Source organism: Emydura macquarii, unplaced genomic scaffold (genome assembly GCF_026122565.2).
Source record: "Emydura macquarii macquarii isolate MOO-44397 ecotype Brisbane River unplaced genomic scaffold, CSIRO-AGI_Emac_v2 contig_295, whole genome shotgun sequence".
NCBI lineage: Eukaryota > Metazoa > Chordata > Testudines > Chelidae > Emydura > Emydura macquarii.
In genome coordinates, this window is record NW_027130432.1 from 5612041 (window position 1) to 5623424 (window position 11384).

The following is an 11384-nucleotide window of genomic DNA, read 5'->3' on the forward strand; positions in this document are numbered from 1 at the left end:
CACTCCTTTCTGGATCTTCCCCTGTGTTGGTGCTGCTTACACCTACACCCAAACCCTTACTCAAGGCTGGGCCCGTGGGCGCAATATAACCCAATATTTTTCTCCCTTCTTACACAACCTAACTTTTCCAGTCCACAGGCAGTTCTGTTATTTTAACATTATTTCCATTCTAAAATATTTGGGTCAAAATTAAGACCCAAATGTTCCCATTAATTTCAATGAGATTTTTCACATCTTCCATTAAAATTTCTATTGACAAAAAAAAACTCTGTATTTCACCAGGAAAGTTTGAAAATGTGTTTTGTCTTGTTTTTTTTTTTTAAAAAAGCACTCTACTTATAATACATAGATTACCTTCAGTCAGCACAGGAAATGCCCCTGCTCTCATATCATGCAGAATGGCCCACAAGTCCAGTCATCACTTAAATGACAGTTATTAGAACAATTGCAGGATCAGGCTCATCCAAATAAGTTATTTTAATATACGTTTGAAGATAAGAATCTGCATCCTAACACATGCATTAAATAAGAAGTATGAACAGTTCAGCCTAAATACCTAATTATTCCTTCATGAGTCAGGCCTTGAGGAGGAAGAATGCTATCATGTGTAAAGACAAACATCTTCCTCCAGCTGTTTGTCATGCTTATTGGACATAATCAACTTGGTGTGCTGGAGGCTATAATTAATCTCTACTAAATCAACACCCCTCCTATGATGGCTTGTCTACTGAGCTGTCTGGTGATTCTTAAGTCTTTGATAGATAAATAGTGATTTGTTATAATCAGATAACAGCCTTTCTTTCCATCTCATTTTCAATAAGGTGTAGTAGCTCTTCTATATATCTTGTCCTAATCTCATAGCTTTCATCACCACCCACTGTGTCTCATAATGGTGACTTCCTGTCACTGTTCCGTAACAGAGTTCTGCAATCAACTTCTTTCATGAGTTTGAACAATTTAGTTTCTTTTGAATCTGATTATTCTGTTCTATCTTTATTGCTTGGTGTGTTGTTTTTAAATAGATGAGGCTGGATAATGTCACAATGGAGAACTAAGGAGTATTATCATTATAATGAGAGACTAGAATATGTGTGAAAAAGAAGCATAGAAATGGTCTTGTGACCAGTCTATAACCTCAGTTTGTGTCTTTTCTTTTTATTTTTTTACAAAAAAAGATGTTATCGCATAACGTATTGTAGTTACTTGTTTTGTCCTCTTATCACAAAATCAGTGGTCAAGATGATGGTTTGATTTTTATTTCACTTTTCCCATGTGTATTTTATACCCATTAAACTTTATAAAATAAGAAAAACTGGAGTTGAAACTTTAGTGAGAATATTAATGAGCACTTCTCTAGCATTTATAAGCCTGTCATTATTATTTATATTACCATCAGGTCTAGGAGCCCTAATCATGACCCCCACTGTGCTAGGGCTGTACAAACACAGAACTAAAATGCCCCCAACGAGCTTACAATCTAACTATCTGATAAGTATAACAGGTGGACACAGACAGACAGACATAAATAATAAGACTACATTGGTCAACACGATAAGCAGAGATCTTGTGCACCAACAGCCTAACCATTGTCAAGCTTTTGATAGGCATTTTAACAGGGTTTATTCACCAACGGTTATCCCCTTGTGCTTGTGACGGGGATTAGGGCTGTTTGGGCATCACTCACTTGCGCCGCAGCCCCTGTTGCTCACCAGGAGTTTAGTGCTGCTGCTTCTTCATGGGTGGGCCTGCCAGCCAGGTCACTATGTAGATTTTCCCTTTTGGGGTACCAAAGGTCTCACCAGAGCTGCTGTCTAGGTGACATTCTAGGTATTCTTCCCAGTCAAGACAGTGCCACTTTCCCAGTAGCTAGTAGGGGAACCTGAGCCTGCACACTATTCTAGGTTCCAGCCCAGGGACCCTATGATCAGTAGCCCAGGTCAACAACGTTTCAACGTTTGTAGCCATTTTCCTGGGCTTCTTCCTACTCTGTCCCCTGCAGTCTTTCTTCTCCACCATTCTTCTTGCCAAATCCCTTCCCTCAGGATCCCGGGGCTTCCAACTTGCGCCGCCTTTGCTGCCAAAGAAAAGTATATTGAAGTTATCAAGACATGAGATGGTGAAAACCTGGATGAGAATTTTGGCTGTGTGGCTGGATAGGAAAGTCCATATCTTACAGATGTTAAGCAGAAAAATCAGCAAGGATTAGATACAGCCTGGATGTGAGGACCTTTCCTAGTGAAAGGGCTGAGTTGCAAATGATGCCCAGGTTATGAGCATGAATGAAAGGCAAGACGTTGATGATGTCCATAGGGACCAAGAAAGGAGGTAAGAGGGAGAGGAGATCAAGAGCTCTGTTTTAGCCACATTGATCTTAATCTGGGAGCTAAATAGCCACAAGGAAGTGGTAGAGCTGAGAGAATAGTTGGGGGAGGGGACTGGCCATGAATATTCATTAAAATTTAAGAACTAATTTCTATTTGTCTGAATAGAGTATCTTGTTAGATTTCCATGTCATTCCAGTGGTCAAGCTTCACTAGCATGAAAGTTCACAAAATGAATGCTAAAACATGAATGGTAAAAATGTTAAAACATCCACCAAAATCAAATTTTGAATTGTAGATTTGACTGCAACACTCTAAGTTTGATCAATGTTGGCTAGTTACATAAGTCTTCAGGAAACAGAAACAATAGCATACAACTTATGCAAAGAACCAAAAAAGCACACATTTCAAAGTTCAAATACTGAATGTTTGCAATGTACTTTTTGTAAGCTAACAGAAAAATTTGGGAATCTGCTCATGAATATTTTGCAAAGAGAAAAAGTGAATTTAAATGTCTAAATTATTGTTTATTAATTTGGTCGTCATATATTAGTCATATATATTTCTCACCAATCCACTAGTAAGCACATTTCAAATATTTGTTATCAGCAAATCAAGATTCAAAAGATACTTGAATTTATTCAGTGCATGAGGAATCAATATGAGAAATTCATAATTTCCTAGATAGTTAACTTTGGTGCAGAAACTATGGGTAAAATCCTGGCCTCATTGAAGTCATTGGGAGTTTGTCCATTTACTTCAACAGGATCAAGATTTCATATATAGCATCCAGCATAATAGAACCCCAGCCATAACTGGGTGCTACTGTAATATAAATCTTTAATTATCTGCTTGTGGTTAGTCCATGAGCAGAAAGTGAGGCTTTATTTTTAAAGTCTGTTCAAATTATTCACTCAGCTCTATTTTTATAAAATATTCTCACATTTACTAATATATGAAATAAAATTAACAGGTACAATCAAAATAGCTGAATAAAGTATATCATAATGCACTAGCCTCCATTTTTTAATTACGGTTGTTTGCCAACTCTCTAATTCACACTGGGTCTTTCCATCACTAATGAGGAATAAGCATGCCTGCTGAAATTAAATTTGTTAGTCTTTAAAGTGCCGCAGAACTCTTGTTGTTTTTTCTCTATATGTAGTTTTCTTGGTATGTCACAGTGTTTTATATTTCTGTTTATTACTAAATGTGGTCCATAAGCTATACAAGAGGCCAGATCTTTGGCTATATCTAAAAGGAGCAGAGAGGTGGGCAAGGAACTGGATCTGACGGTGGCGCTTGGTAGGAGCTAGTTCAGTCCTGGTATAACTTAAAACAGCCTAAGGGCTACTCTAACGGTTCCCCCAAACTCCTCAATTTAGTTAAATCAGTATAACTTCTGTATAGACAAGCCTTCTCACGTTTTTTGACTTTTCAGAGTTTCCTAAGGAAACTTTCAAATAATACTATCTACTTGGTCCCAATTAGGCTTTTAAAGTCATTGAGGTGAATAGGCTAGGAGAAGAGCTCACACCTCAGATTAAAAGGATGAGGAGGACCAACACCTTTGCTGCTTTTACTTTTCCAAAAACTGGTTCCGGACATGCTGGATTAACAACACATCCATTTACACTGAGACAGCTGCATCTTGTTGTAGCACCACTTTACCCAATCTAATGTCAAATTAAATTGAATTAAAACCATAATAATTGTATAGTTCATTAAACTATATGTGTTTTAAATAAAATGGTTTCTTATATTTATTATGAAAGGCATATGAATGGCTTATCTCAAGGTGAATGGCAAGAACAATATGCAATGAAGTTTCCACATAATACGGGTAGGACTTCTCACATTTCATCATGTGTGCAAAATCTTCCTTTCCTTTTCTTAGTTGCTCGGGATGGCAAATATGCTGTAAGTGTCTCTCTCGTGCACTATAACTGCTTGGCATCTTCCTGGTATATGCTATAGTTCTCAAGAATGGCTGCTAGAGAAGCTTTTTGACAAAGACAGAGGAAAACTTTGTATATTCAGAGTGCTGCACCAACTAGTTAATGCTAAACCCAGTGAGGTAATTAAATAAACATTAGCTACATTTTTCCACATATGGAAGTAAATGCAAAAGTCTTATGTACAATAGCAGAGTTCCCTGATGCTGGCAGCAGCGCTGACTACAATTAGACTACAGGTCTTAACCCGTTTCTGAAATGGTACCAAACAAGGTTTGTCTCCACTTACACACTTACAGAGAAACTATCTAGCACCATTGCTGAGCAATGAGCAAGGGAAGAACTTCCTACTTCAGACAAGGCCAAAGATGTTAAGTGACTGGCCAGAGTTAGTCAGCCAGTCAATATCAAAGCCAAGATTAGACCTCAGAAGTTCCTTTCTTTAGTCCTGTGTTTTAATTCACGAGAGTGCACGTGGATCAATTCTCATATTTGCACCAATGTAAATCAGAAACTTCACCAAAGTCAACTAAATGTCAGTGTAAGATTGACATGAAAGCAGAATCAGATCCACTGCATCTCACAAGAACCAAATTCCTAATAAAATTATTCGATATATAAAAAACAAAGTTTATGAATTTAAATACTTAAGGTCCAGGTTTTCAATCAGTTTCTCCATTGAGTGGAGTGAGCAAACCATGCAAAAATCAATATATCAGAATGGAAGCTTTCACCTTTGGATGTACAGACTCCAAACTGGATACAGCTACTATTTGCATTTGTGAATCTGCAATCAGGATTTTGAAGTTTTGGTTTGAAAGGTTTGGCCACTATCCGAATAAAAAATAATTCATAGAAAAAAGCTACCATTCCCTTTTTAACTCTGATTCATTCTGTGTATGTATCACAAGAGTCTTTATAAAAGAGCAAAATCTGCCTATTATTTTAAATGGCAATATATCTGGGAGATTATAGCCCTTAATAGTAAAGCTCCTTCAGGGTTCAAGAGTATTTTTAAAAGAAAAGGTTTGATTTTCATTCATTTAGTCCATATAGTATGTTGACCGATGCATAAATTTACAGGAAAGGGTGATATGATAGTTTTTTTTTCATCCTACTTAAATACCACAAGGGGGCAGCAAGAGCTCTTGTTAAGCACTCAGCTGTTGAAGCAGCAAAAAGTTAACAGGAACCTAGTATGTTTCAGATTCTGAAGATTGAGTGATGATTATTACTACTCAGTCATGATCTATTATATGAAGTAGCATCAAATAAATGGTTCTCTGATTTCTGTAGAAACAAGATGTCAAATCCCAAACCTTCACACTTCTTATACTTGGAGTGACAGGTGTTTTGGATTGGATCCTTACTGCAGCTTATTGTATTAGAATATAAGACATTGCATCAAATCAGAAAAATTTTCAGAATGTTGATTTCACTGTTAAAGTGTTATAGAAGGATTAATGGGAATGAAGAAAAATGAAGTATTTGCAACAAACTGTAAGTATGTCAGTGATCAAAAGGCAAAACAGAAAAATCAGTTTTTATCTGAGAGATCATTTTAACTAACTCACATTTGCTGAGGACTGTACCTACTTGTGGTTATGCCATTTTATAATTGATAATGCTGCCCTCATAAATGAGAATATCACTGTTTTCAGCCACAGTGTCAGTTTTGTCCCATTTTTGTGAACTCCCCTTTAGCCACCTAGAGGAGCTGTCAGACTTGGTGAAATTGACAAGTTGTCTAATTATTTGCATCTCAAGAATCTACCCCCTTCAGACTTGTCACACACTGACACTTTTTCCTACCTGCCTGAGAGCTTCTAGATCTGATCCAGCAAAAAACTTGTGCACATGCTTAATTTTAAGCATGGCTAATGCAGCTGGCAAATGCCTCCTCTAAATAACTAGGCTAGAATTTACAAAAACTAGAATAAAAATCAATGTTCTGTCCTAAAGTGTAAGTCAATGGAACTTATGCTTTTGCTTAGATTTAAGTATGTGCTTAAACATTTTCTGAATGAAGGCCCCAGCAAACCTACACCTTTTCTATGAGCCTTCCCCCTCATGGAGAATCAAACCAGTAAGAGGTAGGGTGATTTTATTAGTGAGAAGTGGTCACCATGTCTCATTTTTTATGCATGCTACATCAGTGTTTGCCATAACTCTTTCCTGCACATTATCACCCCTATCCTATGACAGGTGGGAGTGAGAGTAGAAGTATGAGTGTAAACAAGAAACCACCAGAATCTGAAAGTGAGAGCAGAAAAACAGACTCAAGTCCATCAAGAAAAGTGATAAGAACTTGCAGATTTTCATCCATAGATTTGAAATCATTTTACAGAAGAAAACAACTATCATCTGTGTAGGTGAGCCTGTGGCTATGCCACTACTCTGAAGGGTACTGTAGGTTTCAACTGCTTTCTGACCAGTTTTATTTAAATACAAACAAAAATATCTAGTTTTCCTGCTTCTGATAATTCTTAAGGCACTGAGGCTATGTCTGCACTAGACACTTTACAACGGCACTGCTGCATCTGCGCTACTGGAAGGTCTCCCATGTAGCTGCTCTATGCCGATGGGACAGAGTTCTCCCATTGGCATAATTAAACCACCCCAACGAGCGGCAGTAGCTATGTTGGCAGGAGAGCATCTCCTGCCAACACAGCACTGTCCACACCGCTGCTTCTGTCGGTAAGATTTATGTTGGTCGGGGTGTGTTTTTTCATACTCCTGACCAACAAACGTGCTAGTGTAGACAAAGCCTAATTAGTTAATTTTGTGGGAAAGAAAGCTGATACTATTGAGTTATTTAACATGGGATGATGATTTGGGACCTTAGCTGCAATTATTAGAATAGAGTAGTCTGGTCATTCATCCTCACATTTCTGTAAATTTAAATGAGCTTTGAATTAGGCCCTATACAGTATTGCAATAAAATGGTGAGAGATGGCAAGTCTCACAACAGCGTTTTTCTTGACATTCCAGCTCTTAGAGTCAAGCAACTATGTTAAAATCATACTTTTTCATTTTATTTTTTAATAAAGTGAAAGTTCCTAGCCTTTATGGTTTTGAAAACATGAACCAATTGCACTGTAAAGATTCAAAACCCAGAAGATAAATAAGCCTAAAAGGTTCTGTTTTTTCTAACTCTTCTGATTTTTAAGTCAGTTATGATTGTAGGGGATGGACTTGACTCATCATTTCTGCTTAGGGTTAGCAACATTGCATTAAAGTCAATAGGAGTGTTTTGATTTGGCCTCACACTGATCCTCTGCACAGGGGTGAATTTCACCATACAGTAATATTGTCCTAAGAACCACACTTTCTACAAGGGCCTGATCCAAAGCCCATTGGATTACTTAAGTCCCATATAAGTTCTTTAAAAAAAAGGCTTTGCTGGCTTTATTCAGTTAAAAATTTAACCAATGATATTTTAATATATCATGGAAGAGAGTTGTCTTCAAAGAAATACATTCCCCTGATGGTTTGTTTGAAAAACAAATACTGCAGCACAAAAATGGACTCTAAACAAAAGTTAAATTGATTTTATTTTCATTCTCCAAATTGAAATGTGAAAATAAACAATGGGCATAAATATTGCAGAGTTAGATTTTTAAAATTTATTTACTTTAGTAGTCTAGATGCTATTAGCCATATAGGTAAGACACATCTGTTCACTTTCATAATGAGAATGTGAAGAATAAGTCATTAAAAGGTCATATCTTTGTAATACCATTGAAAAGTTTCAGTTATTGACTCAAGACAGAAAACATTTAAAATATGATTATTATAAGTTACTGCTAAAAGATGATAAAAAAGCCCCCTTTTGCCTGTGTGCAACACTGGGACCAGAGAAAGGTCATGTCTAGGTGTCTACAGCTCTGGTTGCCAAAAATAGTTGCTAATACTATTTGTTTTCTGAGGGTCAAATCATTAAGGCCATAACAACACAAGCATTTGAAAGTTACACTAGTAGTGATCTAATTTCACTACATTACAACTGAATTAAATCCATCTAATCTGCTCCAATATATTTTGTCTTAGGAAGCAAGAATTTCTTAAATTAGTTCTGTGGCATATATTTTCCTTTCTGTATTGTGTCACCCTTTCCTAATTTGTACGATTAATACGGTTAAAAGAAATTATACATTAATGTCCATCTCCATATTTTGCTCATTTCACTTAGGCATAATAAATCAGCAATCTTTCATTAATTATTAGAAAAACCTTATGTACTGGTATATCTGGTAGAGTGTGACAGCAAACAGCTAGACCAGAAGAATATACAGTATATAGACATGAGTTCTGAATATACAATGACAAAAACAAATTGGGATTTTCAGAAGAGACAGAGGCCTTTCTACACTAGAATTTATGCCGGCAACACTTTTGTCACTCATAGGTGTGAAAAAACACCCCCCTGAATGACATAAGTTTTGCCGGAAAAAACATTTGTGTGGATCGAGCTATGTCGGCAAGAGATGCTCTTCTGTCGACATGGCTACTGCTGGTCATTTAGGTGGTTTTAGTATATCAATGAGAGAGAGCTCTCCTGCCATAACACGGCTACACAAGCACTTATGCTGGCAAAACTTTTTTTTCCCCACCCTCCTGCAGTCATAGTGAATGGCAATGCTGATGAGTTTATGAACTTATTTGCAGTGCAAAATTTTCAGAAAGGCACAAGACCGATCTTTGATTTTTTACCTATAGTTTTGTGGGTGCAAGTGATATAGTTTTGGAGACAGATCCTCAACTGGAAGTAAGTGGCACTACACAGATTTATACCAGCCAAGCTCCATCCCTTGATGTTTAACTACCCTATTTATAGACACGTGTTCTTCATTATATCTAGATTTGTCATTCCCTCAGTGGGGCTTCCTCTGCTTGCAGCTCCAGAAGGCAGGACTTTGTCAGTCATGAAGAGGTTTGGACTCCCCTTCTGGGAAAATTCCCAGTTCAGTCTGTCTCCTGGCAGTTTGAACAGTATGCAGACCTCCTGCTGTCTGGAGTTAGGGCTAGGAAAGCATTTAAGTTTTCAGACTTGAATCAAAGTTACTTTAAGCTTTGCCTTCCCACTTCGCAATTCCCACCCCAGACATTTTTCTTTGAGGTTTCCGGCCTTTTAGGAATGCTTGGCTCCCCAAGCTACAGTAGCTCCCTACATGTGCTGGGATTCAAATGACAATTAAGTCGACCATGAGGAAAGCCAGAAAATACCTCCTCTGCTTAGCTGCCTTCCATTCTTAATCAGAAGGAAACTTTGTGACAGCTACTGCACCAGTGAGAAACTCCTCTTTTCAGCAATCTCTGATCACAGTCCTTTTCCTAGTTCCTGTGTAAAGTTAACAAGTGACACAGCTCCCTAGAATGAGGTACATCAGAACTTAAAAGGCACAGCTGTGTCAGAGGGTAGCAGGCAGAATGCAATTCGAGCACAAGGTTCCCCTATTGTCTAATTTCTTTTGCAAACCTATTATTTCCAGTCTTTTACCACCCTTTGCACCTCCAGCCACTTTTGTTGTCAGCTTTCTCCCTCAGCCCCCTCCCCCAACTACTACATTCTCTGCTCAGACATTGTTACTTTTAACAAGAGAGTATTCCACATGGCCACTAACCCTTCTAGGGACTAATCCAAAGCCCATCAGCTAAGGGGAACCTTTCCCTTGACTTCAGTGGGCTTTAGACCATGACTATGGTCCTCTTTAATACATGAATTTAAATAATGGCAGATAAGTGGCTCCTGGAAATGGAAGTACATTGGTCTTACCATTAAAATGTGGTGTCAAATCTTTGAGCAAATTTTATACTAATTTGTCCTCCTCCAACCCCTACAAAAAGGAAGAGATTCAAAATACCATGAACCACCATCTTAAGACTGGAACTATGGTTAGTCCCAGCTGACCAGAATTGTAGTCCCTCTCCTTTCCCCCATCAAGAAAATAACAAAGCATTTTCACATCTTAAGACTTTGAGGATGAGCTCCCTATTCAGAGCATCAAACTTCAAAATGGGGCCCTCTCAGTTTCTAGACAAGGAGTGGGCAATATCCAATGTTCTCTGGACATATAAAGTGACTATTTCCATTTTCCTGTTCTACAGGTACACCAGTGATGCACATGTTATGCCATTCTGGGCCAATATTTTTGGTTTAAGGCTTTACCATTCAGCCTAGCTACGGGTCTGAGAGCATTAACCAAAATTATAGTGGTGCTGCATTACAGAAGTGGGAAAACTGGCTGACTAATGCCAATTTGAAATTATTATAAAATGATAATCTGTGCCTTCTCTCCCCTCCATAAGAGTTTGCTCATTTATTTACAGTATTTTGCTTTGAGGAATGGAGGGATAGTTCATTTCTTCTGGGAGAAAAGAAACCATTTAAAAATTCAGCTATGTTTATTTCCTAAAATATTTCAGGGAAGGAGCAGTTAAGATTAATTATAGGTGGAGTGGGAAGTAAATGTGGGAAATTCATCAGGACTGGTAAGAAAATAGTGGAGAGTTTACAATCTTAGAACCCTTTTTAATGTGGCCTTTAATAGTAGTGCCCTTTTTGGATGTAGAACTAAAACCAGGTGCTGAATGAGGAAAAGTTACTGAAGTAAGGATATCCAAATATTACATTTAAAATTTGTCCTAAGTTAATATGTACACAAGTACAACAAATTAAGACCCCATATAATATTTTAATGTGCATATACTGAAATGTAATTGAGCTATTCAGAAACTGCATGATTCATTCTTTAAAATAACATCATGGTATATAAATATTATATATGCTATTATCGGGTATATAAAATTGGTTTGATGTTGGAAGTAACTACCAAAATGCTTAGGAGGGGAGATACAGTACTTTAGACAGAAGAATCCCAGGAATCAGAGTTGAAACTGCAGCTTTATTCCTTGGTTTGGGAGACCTATTATGTGAGACATTTTCAAATGGTTTCTAGTAAATGTGCATAAAAACCTATTTGTACATCAAATCCTGTCTGTGTAAAATGGCGATAATACAGACCCACTTTTCTAAAGCTGGGAGAACGGGGGCTGAAGTGTGATTTGAGGACAAAATTAAAGAAATAATTTGAATCTACAACTGTAG